Source organism: Cibotium barometz, chromosome 54 (genome assembly GCF_041138505.1).
Source record: "Cibotium barometz isolate CiBa-2024 chromosome 54, ASM4113850v1, whole genome shotgun sequence".
In the NCBI taxonomy this organism is placed as follows: Eukaryota; Viridiplantae; Streptophyta; class Polypodiopsida; order Cyatheales; family Cibotiaceae; genus Cibotium; species Cibotium barometz.
Window position 1 is genome coordinate 33,249,968 of NC_141099.1, and position 19,677 is coordinate 33,269,644.

The 19,677-nt window shown below is 42.3% G+C and overlaps 1 pseudogene; it reads right to left on the minus strand.

The window, feature by feature from the left end:
- Positions 1 to 7,886: 7,886 nt before the first annotated feature.
- Positions 7,887 to 8,939, minus strand: LOC147608064 (pentatricopeptide repeat-containing protein At2g03880, mitochondrial pseudogene; annotated as a pseudogene).
- Positions 8,940 to 19,677: the final 10,738 nt, after the last annotated feature.

Genomic DNA, 19,677 nt, shown 5'->3' on the forward strand with positions numbered 1-19,677 from the left:
AAAGAAAATCCCCTTATAAACATGATCTTAAAAGAATATTTACTCAAATGGAAGTTTTTCTTGACTACTAAGGATGTTACTTGGGAAAAAGAGAGATATTAACCCAGTTTGCGAGATGAGGACATCTCAGATCTTCAAGTGGGAGAGAATGGAAGTTCCCTCTTCCCTTATCCTAATACAACCGATATATTAGTTTCTAAGGTATATTTTACTAGCGAGAGAATGTGAAATTTTAATAAGATGTGTATTTTTAATGAGAAACCTGGGAGCCTAAAAAACTAAGAAATTAGAAAATAAAAATTAAGATTAATAGCCAAGTTACCACATGCATAAATTAATTAGGGTTTTTCCATGTGCACATGTGCACAAGTGTGTCCCTCTTGCACATTAATTTTAGAAAGAGAAAGAAATAATGAAAATTATATTAATTTTTTTCTAAAAAATAAATGAGCTATTCTTGAGATTTAAATGACAAAAAATATCCATAAATTATGCTAGGATGTGTGTGTAATTTAGACTTGGTAAAATACTATAAATAGAGTGCACATTTCAATTAATCCAATCTTGAATGGGTGAAAGACGATAGTCTAAGGTTGGAAGGTGGGTGCAAAAACCTTAGGGGTGATTTCTAGAAAGAAAAATAATTATTAATGTGGAGATAAGCATGGTGAACTAATAGATAACTCTAGCAATGTATAAATAAAGGAGTTAACAAGATTTATAGGTGGATGCATGTAGGAGTGGTTGAGTGAATGAGAAATGGGTGGATGCATAACGTCTAAGGTCGAGTTACATGGGATATTGTGAGCTACCAACCTTGAGTGAAATAATTGTGCTTGTAGAGTGTGTGTAACTGTCATTTTCTAGTATACTCCCTCCCTTGTGTCATGAGAAATCTGCGAGTTTTTTCATCAAGGCTAGAAGAATCCACAATTTTTTTCATCAAGGCTAGGATAGTACTTTGCTTGGTTTTCAATATAGTACATTCTCAAAGACATCCTAGGTTGGTTTACCAAGGATCAAACTGTTAGAAAAAGGGATCTATGTCATATCATAGACAAGGTCAAAGGGATGTGGATGAATGTGGTGAAGGCTAGGAGTTATCCCACATGCAAAGGCAAAGCCCATATGGTACTTGGACCTATATAAAGGGTCATTTCAATGTAATGTAATAGAACAACTCATTCTCAAGTACACAATCTCTTGGTCAAGTAAGTGCATCTTGTGTTGCTTTGTATTGCTTTTTGTCATTTGTTTATAATCATGTTTAGCATTATGTTTGAGCCTCCATAGGCTAGCCTAGCCCTAGATCCATGATTTCCAACATGGTATTAGAGCCTGGCAGGCTATGGCTTAGCTTAGTTTAGTTGTTTTGCCATTTCTCTTCAATATGGTGCCCACAAAAGGAAGTGCCATTGAGAAGAAGGAATAGCAAAATTATTGCATTAGTCTTTGCATCATTAGGGTTTCCTTAGGTGTTGTCCATTGCATTCATTTCAAAGAAGTAGAGAGAGCTTTTGCTCTTGTTCCCGCATTGCACATCAAAAGCTAGCTCACTGTCATTAGAAAGAAGCGGTGTTCTCCATAGCTCACAGCAGAGAGAGGAAAGTGTGGTTTAATACATTATAGTTGACTGTATTATCCTTTCTAATAATTAGTCTAGATCGAGATGTATTAAGGGTTTCACTTTGGTAAAATGGTCTCTAGTGCTTTCTGAATCATATCTGAAATTGGTTTCAAATACGTCTACTTAAGCTACAAAAAAGCTTTTTTTTTTGCTAACACACACACACACACACACACACACACACATTAGTTTTGGTTTTTTGAAGCCCTATTTTTTTCAGGCTCATGTTTTTAAGTTCATGCCTCTAGACTCATGTGTCCAAGCTCATGTATGCAGGGTCATATGTTCAGGTTTTTTACAGCTCACATCTGGTCGACTCTTACTTTTTTATATGAAATAGGCTCACGTATTTTTCAAATATAAAAAAGGCTTACCTAGGCACACACTTTTATGTAATAGACCAATGACGAGATTAGTGTGTATTTATTGGGTAATTATATTCTAATACCCCAATAATTACAAAGGATAAGAATTTTTCTTAGAATTCGTAGATTGTATGACAAGAAAAGCCTTAAAGAACATGAATAGGTATGTCCTTACAAGTCTTTAAGGTAGTAATAATAATGGATTGGTATAATATTAGGTATACCTAACTCTTTACTCACATTTATAGGCTCATATGTCCAAGCTCACGTCTATAGGCTCACATTTTCAAGTTCACATCTACAGGCTCACGTTTTTTTTTGAAGGACTATAGGCTCATGTCTCCAACCTGAGAGGTGAGTTTTTGAGATTTTTTGGTCTTGATGATAGGTGCTTAAGGATCCTAATTCTAGTTAATGATTTTTATGCAAAAATGACTAAGTGTTTTTTAATTGTTTTTGTTGGATTTACAGTGCATGAAAATTTTATGAAATGCATGAACACAATTAACTATCTCATTCTAATCCATACGTAATGGAGCTTAATGCTTATGTTTTTGGAGTGGATTTCCACTCCTAATTATAATTGCTAAGCTATTCATTGGCTCAATACAATAAGATCAAAGCTTTATGGGCTTTAAAATCATGCAAAACACCAAGACATGATTTTTTCCTTCCAAGTCATGAAAATAGAAAAATTAAAATTAAATTAAAAAATTAACAACACATCCAAGACTCCAAAACTGTATGTTTTTGAAGTATGACCTCCTAGTCAACACTAAGAAATATTGGGTAATCCTAATATCTTGGAATGGATGGATGAATGGAGCTAAGCCCTAGGCTAGTCCCAACAATGATGCAAATATGTTCAAGTCAAGAGCTAACCTTAGCCTTTCCGAAGCATGTGTCATTGGTCTTAAGTCACGATTGTAACTTCCCTATGTGGGTGCGTTAGCTTGTCCGTCGTCATGTCATCAATCCATTGTCACACCGAAATTCTCCTTTACCAATGGGGTGAAGAAAGGGCTCCCTATGCCTAAATGGAGGCAAAAAGGGGTAGCCTTCGCAATGTTTCTCTCTCACAAAAGGTGAGAAAAGAAGAAGATGTTAATGCAAGAGGAAAACCTATAAACAAACCTATCTAGCATGCATCAATCAAGCAAGCAAGATCCAATAACATACATGCAAGCAAGAATAGAGAAGAGAAGAGCTCACAAGTATTCTATTGCAAGGGAATGATTGTGTATTGCTTATTGCCAAAAATGACTTATATGCAAGTGACACACACACTAGATTGGCCAAACTTAAAAATAGTTCAGACTTTATTACTAGAATTAGCAAAGTCCTTTGACTTTCTCAATTGTCATCTTTATGTGTTCAAGTGTCATCTTACAAAAGATTTGGTTGGCCAAAAGCTAAACTTAAGAATGGTACGGCCTTTATTCCTGGTCTTAAGTAAGTATGTACACGGAGTCTTTAGACTTTCCCTATTCGACATTAAGAACAAGGTAAGGTGCTTTATATGTTCTAGCAACATTGCACAAAAGGTAAATGCATGTTCGAGCGGGTAAGATGGCAAAGCGCCTTACAATAAGTGAGTGGTTGAAACCGTATCAACCAACAGAGTGGTTAACAAGATAAAGTTGAGACTTTTTGAATATTTTTAAATACATGTGCAATGGTTGATAATAAGTTAAAAGAAAAAGCTAATAATAGAGAGTTCACTTCAAGAAAATTCATTGCTTCTGCAAAGAGCATGGAACGAGATAATTGACCGTTACTTAAACACCAGAGCAAAATGGGATAGCAAAATGCAAAAACTACATAATTTTTGAAATGGTTCACAGTATGCTCAAAGAGGAAAAAAAAATTAATACCTTCTTATCCAAGGAAGTTAATTTTGTAGATTGGAGCTACACCCAGCAATTAAGAGAATGACTCCTCAATATGCATATGCATGTTCCAGACTCAAACCAGATACAAAAAGTTACAAGTACATCTTCCTTGGGTATAATATATAGTTGAAGGGTTATCGACTCTATAACCTTGAGGCAAGGAGGATTGTGGTGAGTCATGATGTAGTGTTCGTGGAACAACCATATCATATGCAAAAAGAGCTTCAAAGCGATTCCACAAGCAAATGAAGAAGCTCTTTGAATGGACTAATCCACCAACCATCCCGGATGTACCAAACCGCATAGATCAATCAAAGAGGATAGAGGAGCAAAAGAGGACCCAAGCAAACCTTGTCAATTACACTTTTACTATGGTAGATATAATAATGGTACAAGTCTTGCTAAGGTATGCAAATGCAAATTCGATGGAGCCATGCAGCCAAAGTATGACTCTCTCATGAAGAACCACATTTGGTCATCAATAGGTGTACAAAGCCAAACAGAGATATATCTGATGGCTCATTGGAGAAGTACAAGGCCGTCCAATTCTATGAGCATTTGTACCACATTAATTGTATGATTAAGGCTTTTGCATGTGTATGAGTGTTTGCACCACAGTAATTGCACAGCTAACTCAATTATGTATGATTAAGGCTTTTGCATGTGACATGGAGGTTGATGATCAAATTCAAGTATTAAGTCTCTGGGTTTCCAAGTTTTGCTGATGGACATACTAGTTGGCAAGTAGAGACTTTATATATTATTGATCATGTAGATCAAGTATTAAGTCTCTAGGTTTCCAAGTTTTGCTGATGGACATACTAGTTTGCAAGGAGAGACTTTATATATTATTGATCATGTAGATCAGAGAGTATGGCAAGTTTGTCAACTTTATTGTGTTAGTCTCAACTTTGTTGATCCGCATGTTTGCAGCCGGTTCTCCTGCTATGGCCAAAGTATGATGCCTCAAGGTGGAGATAATGTCCACATGCATCGGTGTGTGAGACTTGTAGTCTAAATATTGGGCTCCAAACAGAAGCTGACTATCCTACAAACTTGTACACATGCCAAGGCTGAGGATCTGATATATTGCAGAACTGGATGTCTATTGCAATGCTTGCAAAGGAGAGGGAAAATAAGCAGGCTTCGCCCCTCTAGAAAAAGAAAAGAGGGGGGTTGTCAAATCCCCTCGGATCTCCTCGTGATTGTTCCTGGTACAAGACTCGAATCCTGCAAACAAACGAATAAACAACAAGAGGGTGCAGGCCTGACTCACCTCCCAACCATGACAGTCGTGGGCAAGCCCACAGTCTTGGCTGTCTCCACCGAGCCACGAGCTGAGCTAACTTGGATGACGTACCGACCAATCTCCTCCTCGCGACGTCCCATACCGCCACACGAAGCTGCCCTCGCGAGCCTCGAGATTGCTGCCGGCCTCGGCTGCGCAAAGCAGTTGCACTAGATCCAGGCTCCAAGACCATAGAGCTCTCACAAACTCGCGAGACTCTCTATATCTCAATAACTAACCTTGGCCACCCTTTTATAGGCTCTTGGCCAGTCATCGGACGTCCACACTTGGACGCCTGCCCGTCCATACTTGGATGCCCGCCCGTTAGTTTATCCCTAACTCAGCTCGTCAATCAACTTGCCTAGTTCCAAGCTTTCCCAAGCCTCGAAACTAGTCTTGTGTGCGTGTAGCACACGGTAGATACACACTGTGCACATGACATACTCCCCTTCCTCTAAGAGCTCACTCCTGAGCTCACTAAAAAGCCAGGGTAATCTCTCTGAAGAGTAGTCAATGTCTCCCATGTAGCGTCCTCCTCAACACGATCCTTCCACTTGATCTTGTATTCCGTGATAAGCGTATTACGCAATCTTCTTTCACGAAATCCAAGAATCTTTTCAGGTTCATGCGAAACAAATGTCATGTCCTCGACATCTATAATTTCTTGAGGAGTAACTAACTGATCTGCTCCACCCAGTACTTCCTTAAGTCTACTGACATGAAATACAGGATAAACTTTCACATGAGAAGGCAAATCCAATTCATATGCAATTGAACCAATCCGTCGTGTAATACGAAATGGTCCATAGTATCTAGGGGATAATTTCAGAGATCGACTTGTCTGTAAAGTCTCGGAATCTTTCAGAACTCGCAAATACACCATCATTCCTTCAGAGAACTCTCTGGGTGAACGATGTCTATTAGAATAAAACCTGTCTCGGTCTTGAGAACTTCTAATAGATTCCTTCGCAACTTGTAACATTTCCTGCATATCTTGCAAAAAATTACGTGTTGCATCATGCTGAAGTCCTAAGAATCCTATTGTAACAGGTGATCTAGGCTGAAAACCATACATAAGCATGAAAGAACTAAACCCTGTACTCGTATGCTTAGTACTGTTATATGCAAATTCTAACATAGGAAGATAATCCTCCCATGAACTCTGTCTTTTGGATACATATGCTCGAAGCATATCCTCCAAAATCTAATTCACTCTTTCAGTCTGGCCATCAGATTGAGGATGATCAGAGAAACTCAAATTTAAAGTTGTTTCCAACTTCTCAAAAACAAGTTTCCAAAAATCACTCGTAAACTTAGAGTCCCAATCACTGACTATGTCCTGCTAACTCGTACAGTCTAAACAATTGCTCGATAAACTACCGTGCTAATTATGTAGCTGTAATAGTCTTCCGGATCGGTAAAAATCTAGCCATTTTTGTCAAGCGATCTACCACAACCCAAATAGAATCGTGGCCTTGATGTGTTCTTGACAATCCGGTGATAAAATCCATGAAATTATTGCTTGGGATTTGCAAAGGATGCAACAACCCAACCTGTCTAAAGCGTTTAGCTTTATTTGCCTGATAAATCTGACACTTGAGAACATAATCTTCTACATACCCTTTCATCTTTGGCCAATAAAAAGTATGTTTCACTAATGATAACGTCCTGTGTACCCCAGGGTGTCCAGTAGAAGGAGCGTTGTGACACTCCTTAAGAATCTTGGACCTAATGTCCGGGATCTGTGGTACACAAATTTTGTCATTACGGAATAGTAAACCATTCCGAATCATCCAATGGCCTCCTGCAGCCTGAATGGTAGATTGCTCAGTCATCGAGTCTTGGTTAATCAATGAGCTCCCGTCCTAGATCTTCTGCCAAAATGGACCAATATAACTATCAGTCTTGCAAAGCCTTCTCAATGACTGAAATAAGTCAGTAGAAATCTCGGTGAACGACAAAGTATTCACCTCTCTAATCCGACTAAGCGCATCTGCAATACTATTTATGGATCCTTTTCGATAACGGATCTCAAAATCAAAATCTTGCATTAACTCCGCCCAACGAGCTTTCCTGCCTCTCAAATCATCCGCATCACACGTACTTGATTGACTAATGATCAGTCAATATCACAAACTTGGAGCCATATAAATAATGTCTCCAAACCTTGAGAGCATGAATCACAACATAAAGCTCCTTCTCAAGGGTTGGCCAACGAGATTGAGTGTCGTCTAGCTTTTTACTTTCAAAAGCAACCGGTCTACCATCTTGAAATAGAGCAGCCCCGATAGCATAGTCACTGGCATCAATTTCAAGAACATAAGGCTGACTAGGGTAATGCTAAGATAGGTGTTTCCTTGACTTTATCTTTCAAAAGTCTGAAGGCCATATCCAAATCGTTATTCCAAGTGATAGGCTGATTTGACTTACGTCCACAACCTTTCAATAAGTCGATCATCGGTAGTGTAAGCTGAGAGTACTCCCGTACAAATTTTCGAAGAAAAACAACAAAACCGAGAAAAGAAAGAAGTTGTTTCACTGTTTGCGGTATAGGCCAGTCCAGAACCTTTTAAACTCGGTCATAGTCAATGCTCAATCCATCGCGAGTGATCTTGTGTCCCAAGTAAATGATGTCGGTCATAAAGAACTCACATTTACTTAACTTAGCATATAGTCGATTCTGTCTTAAAATAGATAAGACAATCGTGAGATGTCTAACATGATCTTGAAGAGTACGACTGTATATCAAAATATCATCCAGGAACACCACCACAAATTTTCCCAAATGTTCACGAAAAAGATCGTTCATCATTTGCTGGAAAGTGGATGGAGCATTGGTTAACCCAAAAGGTAATACGAGAAACTCGTAATGGCCATACCACTCTCCTTGCATCAATTTTCCTTGCATCCTCTAACATGTTGGCATCTGAGTAGATACTGGACATTAAGATATATGCTGCAAGATGTTTTGGATCCAATCTTACTGCACATTCAAAGGCCTGGGATGCAATGTCTATGTTACCCCATCTTCGACATGCGCACATTAATGAATGGCACACTGTAAGATTTGGTTCAAAGGGCATTTCCTCCAACAGCAAAACAGCCTCATCTAGCTGTCCAGCGCGACCAAGAAGATCAACCATGGAAGAGTAGTGTTTGATAGTAGGACTGACACCAAACTCTGCTCTCATAGCTTCGAAAAACTTGTGGCCCTTACGCAATAGACCTGCATGGCTATATACAGCAAGAATACTTAGAAAAGTCACTTCATCAGGCTGTTCACCTTCCTCTATCATTCTCCGTAGCAAATTATGAACAAGTCTGCCCTCTCCTTGACGGGAATACCCTCCAATCAATGCATTCCATGTGACAATGTCTCTTGCCGGCATTGCATCAAACACCTGCTGAGCACTATTCATGCTTCCACATTTACCATACATGTCAATAAAGCCATTTGCCAAATACACTTCAGTAGCCTTGAATTCACCCACTCTGAAGATCTGAGTATGAAATTTTTTCCCCATTTCTAGAGCTGCTATGTTGCCACATGCTTTTAGGACACTCAAACCAACTGCACCTTCAGGTAATAAGCCTTGTTCTTGCATCTGTGCATAGAGTTTAATAGCTTTCTCACTTTTTCCTTGCTCAGCAGAGCAGAATATTGCTGCATTCCATGAGATGGCATCAGGTGACACACCCTCCAGTTGCATCTGTTCCAAGGACTTGACAGCTTCCTCATCATACCCATGCTCAGCATAGCCTATCATAAGTGCATTCCACAAACAACATCTCGTACTGGCAGCCTATCAAATACAACACAAGAATCTGCAAGTGATCCACATTTGGCATACATATCCACTGCGGTGTTCCCAACAAAAGGCTCTCTTTCATATCCCTTCTTAACAACCTCAATATATACTCCTTTGCCTTTGTCCAATTCTTGGATGCTTCCACAAGCTCTCAGGCTCCCTATAAGGGTGAAAACATCCACAGACAAACTCTCCAGTTGCATCCTTTCCAGACAGTTCAGTGCTTCCTCACCATATTCATGTTCAGCATATCCTGCAATTAGTGCATTCCACGACACGACATCTCGGACTAGCAGTTTGTTGAACACAGCCCGTGCTTCTGCTAGGAGACCACACTTGGCATACATATCTATCAGAGTGTTTGCGACAACACCATCGTTTTCAAAGCCCTTCTTGATGATCTCAGAGTGTGTTTCTTGGCCCCTACCTATTGCTCCTGTGCTGTCACATGCTTTCAAGCCGCAAATGAAGGTGACATCATTTGGAGAGATGCCTTCTGATTGCATCTGTTCAGAGCAGTTCAGTGCTTTCTCTCCTAGCCCCAGCTCGACATATCCTGTCATCATTGCTGTCCATGAGACTACATCTTGAACTGGCAGCAAGTTGAATACCATTTGTGCCTCTGCAAGAGAGCTGCACTTCACATACATATTCACCAATGCATTGCCAACAAATGGGATTCTTTCCAGACCACGTTTGACCATCTCCTTATGAATTTCTCGGCCCCTCTTTATGGATCGTATGCTGCCACATGCTTTCAAGGTGCACATATACACTGCAGGATCTGGAGGCACACCTTCCAGGTCCATTTCTTGAAAACAGTTCAAAGCTTCCTCACCCATCCCAAGTTCAACATATCCTCCAATAAGTGCCGTCCATGAAACCACATCTCGAACCGGCTGCTTGTAAAGCACTTCCCGTGCTTCTGCAAGTGAGCCACATTTGGCATACATATCAACCAATGACATGCAGACATATGGATCTCTTTCGAGACCCTTTTTGAGTATCTCGGCCTGTAAATCTTGGCCCTTTTCTAGGGCTCCTATGCTGCCACAAGCTGTGAGGCAGCACACAAATGTAACAGAATCTGGAGGCACACCCTCAGATTGCATTTGTTGAAAAAGATTCAGCGCTTCCTTGATAAGCCCTTGTTGAGCATATCCTGCAATCAATGCAGTCCAGGACACAACAGGTCGAATCGACAGACCATCAAATGTCTCTTGTGCTTCGGCAAGCGAGCCACATTTAGCATACATATCCACTAAAGTGCTGCCAACATAGGGATCTCTATGTAATCCCTTGTCAGCGATTTCAGCGTGCAGATGTCAGCCTTGTTCCACACAATTTAACCTGATACAAGCTTTCAATAGAGCCACAAATGCATGCCTTCCAAGATGCACGCAATCTTCTTGCATCTTCAGGTACAGGTCAAGGGCATGCTGTGGCTCACCATCATCAGTACATCCTTGTATGAGAGAAACCCAAGAATACTCATTCCGGTGATCCAATCTATTGCAAACCTGCTGAGCATACGGCCTGCCTCCACACTCCACAAACATGGGGATTAGGTAGTTCCCGACTAAATTGTGGACTTCTAGCCCATGGTCACAAATGTACACATGCAGGCTCATGGCATATGCTAGATTTCTATGTTTTCGGAATGTCTGCATGACACAGACCAAGCTATACAATGAGGGCAACTCATCCATGCATTGCAAAGAAACAAGAGCTTCTTTGGGGCATAGCATATCCCATTGGATGTTTTGTTGAACCTCATGTACTTTAGATGCATCCATGGGTAGCCTTTTCACTTCTTTGCCACATAGTGTCTCAGATTGAATGTTATTAGATGCATCCATGGGTGGCCTTCTCTCTTTTTTGCCACATAGTGTCTCCCATTGAATGTTATCATATGGTTTAGATGCATCTAAGTGTGCCCTTCTTGCTTCTATGCTGGGTAGTGTCTCCAATGGGATGTTATCATGTGCTTGATATGGACCCAAGTGTGCCCTTCTCCCTGGTTTGCAAGGTCGAGTCTCCCATGGGATGTTCAGTTGAAGCTCGTGTGATGTAGATGCATCCGAGTGGGTCTTCAACTTGAAGCTAGAATTGGCTAGCCCCTCAACAATGGCAGAGTCTTCAAAGTTGGACAGAAAGCCTTGATCACCACCAAGCAACGTGTTGTTTGCCCTTTCCTTTCCCTCGACCACCCACCACAGCTTATCTATACCCAAACCAAGCTCTAAAGCCATTGTTTTAGAGGGTTACATCCGCCGAAATCCAAACCTAACTACACATGCGTTGGGTGCTAAGCAGGCCATAGGACTTGAAATGCGGATAATCGTCATCTATTTTGGACAGTTTAGTTATGTTAAGCTTGTTAACACTTAGCTCTGAAGCAAGGCGAGTTGAGCTTACCATGGAGGCGGTTGTTCGCCCAAGAGTCGTATGGGCGGGGGCAAGGAAGCTGCGCTTGACATCCAATATGGCTTGCCTTGATGCTACATCATCGTGGCAGCACCCAATTAATTTGGTTATATATATCAGTACTCAACCCACGCTTTGCTTGAAGCTGGAATACAAAGGGTCAATAGAAGGGATTTTTTCCTCTCATTTTTTAGAAATCTAAGATTTATTTTTTCTCTCCTCTCTTTGTGCCATGGTTAATATGTAATAGATAGATAGATATATTTCTTAAAAAACTCTATACCTTGCTTTACAAATCCTGGTTAAGTAAACTACACATTAGATTCCACCTTTCATCTTCCAACACAAAAGAAGACTTAGTTGTATAATCATTGCTTCAGATGTGCACCCTTTGGGAGAATGCCTCTCCAATAAATCACCTTTGCATAAGAGTCTCCCTAGTTAATATAAAGGTCAAGCTATGCCAATTTGCAGGGCCTGAATTAGCTGTGCCATCTCGTCCTTATTTAGCTTGTTCACATAATACACAAACCAACACATGTATAAACATTTGTGCATCAACTCTATCACATCCACCCCAAGAATGGTTTCTTTCCGAAAGACATTGCAATTTTTGGTATTCCATATCTCCCACAAGCAGCAAAACCTAATTATATTGAAGATCAAATTAGCAGCCCCATCACTAGCTTGCCATCTCCCTAAGATCCAATCCCCCCACTGGCCTTGGAAACCTATACTACAAAGACCCATTTCCCAACCCTGCCCCATGCCCCTCTAATGGCAGGGCAATCCGAAAAGGCATGTTTCCCATCTTCCAGAATATACTTGCACATCTAGGACAACATCCATTAGTAAAGTTTCTCTGAAGCAGCTTGATCCCAATAGGTAAAGCCCACATGCATACCCTCCATAGGAATAATTGAGACTTTATAGAGATACCTGCCTCCCATATTGCTTTCCATCTCCTCCTCTAGCTATTGGGATTCCAGTTTACCCCCATATTTTGTTACAATAATCTACATTCACCTCACTTTTCCTTAACTCCTTGTGCAGGTCTTTGGTTGCCCCTTTATCCAATTTTACACTATTATACCATTCCCAATCTTTAACTCTACAAGATTCATCAAAAGATGTGGATGTCCAGTCCTTTTGTACCTCGTCTAGTACCTGCCTAACCAATTGCCCTTCCCTTGAAGAAAGTCCAAACTCCTCTTCTAGCTTTTTGAATTCTTTCCACCCCACTGCTGTGACCAATCCCAACAATCTGCTAGCCTTCTTAGCCCTTTATTATTTAGTTTCTTAGCAAAGCTGATGTCCTGGAGGGCTAAGGGACGATTGAACTTGTGATTCCACAAATATCCCTAGACTTAACAAAGAGTTCCTTGATGCTCTACAACATCCATCCCAGACCATCAACCCCAAAGCCTCCTTCTATTTGTTGAATAACATCTTGCAGAGGGGGGAGCCTATGACTTTTAGGGTGGCATAAGAGAGCAGCTTATCCTTCCATCCTAGTCCTTGCCACCTACCTGATTAGATATGAGAATCTTCCATTAGCTCCCTTACCATATTGGTCCATATCTCCTCTTGCTAAAGACACTTAGGGAGAGGAGAAGAGCAGGACACAGGAACATGATGTAAGCATTTAGCACAGTATTGCAAATTACTACCCTATCATGAAAGGGAACTCTAATGTCTTCTCACTTCTTCACCTTCAAGATAAACCTCTCTAAAGCCCAGTCAGTCAGTCAGTTGTTTATTTGTAACCTCTTCCCCAACGGGAATTCCTAGGTGTCTAACAATCTGTCTCCTCTTAATAACCTCACATCTCCATCTCTCGAAGTCAAAATCATTATCCTCATACAAGCTTATGATCTTAGAATTATGTATATTACACCTGGAACCAGAGGCTTTTGCAAATTCCTGAATAATAGACAAATCTTGTCTCAAATTGTCATTATTTGCTTTCAAGAAAAGTAATGAGTCATCAGCAAAGCATTGTATCACCAACTACTCACCATTTCTCAATTTCAGTCCAGTCACCCTACCTTTTGAATAGGCATCTTCCAAAGCCACTATCAAAGGATGAGATGCAATAGTAAATAGTAGGGGGCAAGAGGGCAACCCTGCCTCACAGATCTATTAACTTCAAAACCCCCCACCACTTGTCCATTCAACTACAGTTCAGAATGTCCACCTAAAGTAAGAGTGTAAATACAAGTAGCCATTCTAATTCCAAAACACAGCCTCTCCATTACCCTGGCCACAAATGACCAATGAACCCTGTCTCATAGGCCTTCTCTAGATCAAGTTGCAACAGTATGCACTTGTGATGGGTTTTCAAGGCCACATCCCTCCCTAGCATGGCTGCATAGATATTGTCATAGATTGATCTACCTTTTATGAAGCCATATTGTTTAATTTCTTGAAGAACAGGGGTAATATCCTCAAGGTAATGACTTTGGCTAGGATTTTGTATATAACAGTCAACAAAGTGATAGGTCTCCGGTGATTGAACCTATTGCATGATGCTTGTTTGGGAATAAGTTTCACTAGCCCCTCTTTCAGGTATTTATCCAAATTACCGGAATTAAAGGCATCTCTGCATATTTTCCATGCCAGGTCCTTTAAGGATGGCTAGAAGTTAATAAAGAATTCAACAGATAGGCCATCCCACCCAAGGGACTTCTCTCTCCCCAACTTTAGAAGAGCCACCTAGCATTCATCTACATCCACCTCTCTCTCAAGCCCCTTGGCCTCATCTGTGTCCATTGTATGATTAACCAGCCCTAACAGCTTATTCTCAGCTTGAAACCTTCTGCTTGAACAATATTCTTTCATGATAAGAGTGGAGCATAGGAATTCTACCCACTTCTTGGCAATTAGATCAATTCCTCTCAATCCTTGCCCATTTTCATCTATAATCCTTCCCACCACTTCCTTGTTGTTTTTTTCCTTTGCTAGCTTGAAGAGATGTTTATTAGGTTTCCTTTTGTTATTACTAAAGGTTTTCCATTTTAAATTACTTTCCTCTTCCCTAGCAAAATTTTCATCCTCACATTTCAACCCTATTTGACACCTGAGACACATTTCAACCCTATTTGACACCTGAGACACATATTAGTTTCTTCTTCTTTGAGTTTCCCTATGTTAGATACCCGTAACGCCGCTACGGGCGTTACCACGAGAGGGGACGGCCTCTGGCTCACCACCCAGCCATAGAGGAAGAATGAGGATTGCCCCTCATCCCCCAGGCTATATAGTGTGTGGCCTGCCGTCCACACTAGCCTGGCCGTCCATGACTCCGCATGGGCGTCCTCTCCCACTGAACCCCGGATATGGCCATCCGGTCTGCCGTCGGTCATTCACAGGCATTACAGCCTACGTGACATTACCCCCCCCTTAAGAAGAGTTTTCGTCCTCGAAAACAAACTCGGAAAACCTTTTGGAAAGTGCACTACGGCGTTCCCAGGTAGCTACCTCCTCATCCCTATCTGTCCATTTAACAAGTACCTCTTGGTACACTTTATGTCGGGTCTGTCTATCACGATACTGTAGAATCTTTTCAGGTTGCATAGTTCTTCTGAATCCCGGGATGACCCGCACTTGGACTATCATGACTTTCTTTAAGAATTTGGGCCCGAAAGTCACCAATAGTTGGTACACATATTCTACCCTTGTAGAGTAAGTACCCGTCGTCAATGGAGTAATTAGCATATTTCTCCCCCCGACGAAGTTTATCACTCCCCTTTGAAGCCGTGGCAGTCAAAGGTGATGAAGGGCCTACGTCAGAACTCTCCGGTTCCAAACTATACCCAGAAGACACGGCTAGTCTCTCCAGACTAACTCTCGCTTCCCTTCCCGTTGCACCTTCGGCCAGTCTCTCCGGACTAGCAATACGTGCCAACGAGGGAGGTGGTCGCGTCTGTGAAGAAGTGCGTACGCGTACAGCGCGCCAGACCTCTGTAAAAGATGGATCGTGCTCACATAAACCACGTAGGGACTCCAAGAAATCATTCTTGAAGACTGTGAAACTAAGTTCATTAATTTGTGGCATGCATCTGCCACCACGTTATACTTACCTTTCTGGTAACGTATCTGAAGGTCAAACTCCTGTAGAATCTCCGTCCACCGAGCTTTTCTACCCTTCAGTTCATTTTGACTTGAAAGCCATTTCAGACTTTCATGGTCCGTCCGGACCTCAAAAGTGGCACCATATAAATAGTGTCTCCACTTTTTCAGTGCATGAACTATCGCTAGTAACTCTCGCTCGTAAGCCGAATAGTTACGTTGCGCACGATCTAACTTTTTACTTTCAAATGCAATTGGGCGTCCCTTTGCATTAGTACGGCCCCAATGGCCTCATTACTAGCGTCTGTTTCCAAAACAAACGGCTCATTTGGATCGACAATTGTCAAAACAGGTGCAGCTGCTACGGTCACCTTGAGCTTGTCAAAGCTCTTCTGTTGGGCATCCCCCCAACTAATGTTTTTTGTTTTTGACCGTAACTGGTCAGTCAACGGGACTGTGATCTTCACGTAGTCCTTCACATACTGTCGGTAGAACCCCGACATGCCAAGAAAAATCTGCAGTTCCTCGAGATTCTTCGGCGCTGGCCATTTAAGAATAGTCTCTACTTTTTCTGGCTCCATCCGCGTACCATCGGCGGATATAATTTGGCAAGGGAGTGAATTTCTGTTTCAAAAAATTCACATTTGCTTTTCTTTGCAAATAATTTGTGCTCTCGCAATAACTCGAACACTAGACGCAAATGCTCTATGTGTTCTTTCTGTGTTTTACTATACACAAGAATATCATCTAGGAAAACTACTACGAATTTTCCCAGATATGGACGTAAAATACTGTCCATCAGCGTCATAAACGTCGCTGGAGCATTGGTTAGCCCAAATGGCATAACCAAAAACTCAAAATGCCCGAAACGGGTCCTAAATGCTATCTTCGCAACATCTTCTTGTTTAATTCTAACCTCATGATACCCAGATCTCAGGTCTATTTTTGTGAAGTATCTCGATCCATAGAGTTGATCAAACAACTCATCCATGCGTGGCATCGGATACTTGTTCTTAATCGTTATCTGATTAAGAGCCCTATAGTCTATGCACATCTGCATAGATCCGTCTTTCTTCTTTACCAGAAGAATAGGCGATGCCCACGGACTTGAACTAGGCCGAATAAAGCCTTTGTTCAAATATTCCATTAATTGTTTTTCCACCTCCTGTGCCTCGGAGTGGCTTAATCTATAAGCAGGTTTGCTTATAGGTTTTGATCCTGGCATAACGTCGATGCCATGGTTTACTTCCCTAGATGGTGGTAAACCATCTAGTAAATCATCAGGAAAAACATCCTGAAATTCTTCTAATAAATTCGTTAAAGTATCTACGTACTTTTTCTTTAATGTCTCATTCACCTTGGATTTTTTCTTGTTTGAATCACATGCATGCCAAACTGGGTTTTCAAACAGTGGGTCTCGTCCAAGGTTATTTTGTTTTTCTTGTTTGTCTACGCAAACATCATTTATCGTTTCATCTACGGAAACAGAATTCAAAAGAGGGTAACAAGCATATACCTCTGCTATCTGGTCTCTGCGGACCACTGTACACAACTCCATGGAGGAAATAAGTGGTGTGGCAGGGACAGTACGGTCGCCCTGCAGGGTGATGACTCTACCTCCATGCTCAAAACATAGCGTGTTATGTAAGTAATTCCGAGCTAGACTAGGGCCCAAGCCATACAGCCACTCCCTGCCTAGATATACGTCTGCTCTGGCTAAGTGCATGATCTGAAAGTCAAGCGGAGCCTTGTAGTCCTGCATAGATAATGGGACCCCCAATACTACGGTATTCCATACCGTTTTGTCATATCTGTTGGCTAGGCCAACAGTATACTCATGATCACTTCGGGTCTCAGTCAATCCCAATTTCTTGACTAACGAGTAGTTCAAGAAGTTGTGACTAGCTCCATCATCAATAAAAACTGTGACTCTACGGCCACCTATGGTGCCATACATGCGCACCATGTCATGCGGACCTACAGTAGGCTGCCACATCGCTGGTGTCACTGAACAAGCGTGATGCTCATCACAATGACACACTGTCACCTCTCTGAACTCTGCGGAACTGAGAGGGAGTCTCTGCATTGTATGCAACTGCCTAGAAGATTTACCATCTTTTTTGGGCTCGTTGCCACTCGTGCTGGCTTTAGGCTTTGGACACTCAGCCTTCGTGTGTCCTACTTCATTGCAATTAAAGCAGCGATTTTCCTTTCGCGCTTTAATATATTGCTCTTTCTTTTGGTTTTCGGTGTCTCTTTTTTTTCTGGATGGTCGCGGTTTTTTAGACCACCAATGACCACCCTGTCCTTCCTGGTCCGTCCTATCCCCTTGTTTCTCACTGCGGAACCCTTTTCTTTTGAGGCCTGACCTCCTCTTTTCACTACCCTCGGCCCTGCTAGAACCACCACGCGCACTACGGCGCTTGATGTCATCGAATATCTGTGCATATTGAATTGCCTCTGCTAAGTCTTTAGGCTGTAGGGGTTCTACGTACTCAAGGTAATCATCTTTGAGGCCTCTTTTAAAGCCTCGCAATGTCTGGAATGCATCGATTCCCTTTAACTTGAGTACTATCTCCCTGTAGTTTGAGATGTACTGAGTTAGGGATTTGTTCTCCATCGAGCACTTGTCCCATAACTCCCAGCTTCTCTCTGCCTCATTAACAGGCAAAAATTCTTTTCGAAACATTGTTTCAAATTCCGTCCAAGTGGCAGGGCGAGTTGTCAGACTCATCCACCACTTGTACGCTTTGCCGGTTAAAGAGAGGCTAGCCTCTACGGGCTGTATACGGCTAGGCTGCTGTCGCAGTGCGTGCAAATTTGACCACTTTGCTAGAAACATATTGACTGAGTCTTTGTTTCTCTCCTTTTCCTCGCCACCAAAACTAGGCGGCTTTAAGTCTTTTAACAACGACGAAGCTGTCGCTACGGACGGCCCCGCAGGCGCATCAGCCTGTACTCCTGCAACCACTGGCGAGGCTACGCTCACCCGTGCTGTAGGAGCTCGGCTACCACCACGAGGAGTCGGAGTACTAGCCGAGGCGGCTGTCAGTGCATCTAACCGTGTGGAGATGCTCTGTAGCATCGTGACTAAATCAGCCTGGACTTTACCCATAGTGTTCAATTTGGCATTAAGATATTTAAACAGTCCACTAGAGAGCTCCATCTCTGTCAGGACATCAGCAGGGTCCAGTAGGTCATAGTCATCGTCGTCATAATCCAAGAGGTCCTCCTCGGTCCCCTTGGCGACGTCAGTGTTCATGTCCTCTGGCTCATCGGCCAGAAAGGGGTCATCAGCCAATGTGGCCGCTGCGGGCTCGCTGGGTCCTAAGACGGGGTCAATAGACGAGGAGGGCGCTGGTGGATCACGAGTGATCGATAAGCGCGCTCCGGACCGAACAACGATCGGGCGTGTACGGCCTGACAATTCGATCGGGGTCAAACCCGCGACCGAGGACAAGAGACTGGAAAAACCTAGAGAAGTAGAAGGCGGTGGGGACACACTACGCCTTGCAGACATTTTAATTCTTGCAAAAAAATAATGCGAGAACTCGAAAATTACTAAAAAAACGCTAATAAAAATGAGCAATGGTGGAGAGAGAATAATAGTCACCCCCCTTTACGGTCGCCTGTCGATTTGTTGCGTTGCGAGCCTCTACAAGGACGCTTCCGGGATGCTCCGATCCACGAGAAAATATGCCTGCAACTCATAAAAAAAATTAACTCTGGAAACACTTATCCCTTGTCTCGGGATTATTTCTTGCGGGAATGATTCTCCTTCTCAGCCGAGAGAGAAAGGGTCTTTGAATTTTCTGATTTTCAATTTTTTCAAATTGAATAATGAAAAAAAATATATATATATATAAAAGAAATGGTTTTTTTTCTTTTCCTTTTTTTTTTGGCTTGTCCCTGGCCCGCTGGTGGGCGTCTGGCGTGTGCTGGGCGTTTATCGCCGGCTGTGTGGTGGCCGCCGTCGTTGGCTGGCCGGTGCCGGTGCCGCCGCCGCTGGCCGCCCATGGCTGGCCAGCCGCCGCCGCCACTGGCCGCCGCCGGCCTGGCTGGCTTGGTCGTGTTAGGCCAGAAGGCGACGCTGCCAGATAGTTTGGAGGGTACTGAAGCTCGCGCCCCACAAACACCGTCACACACAGCTTCGAGTAGCTAAATGCGACGGCTTGTTTCTCTCACGGCGCATCGACGA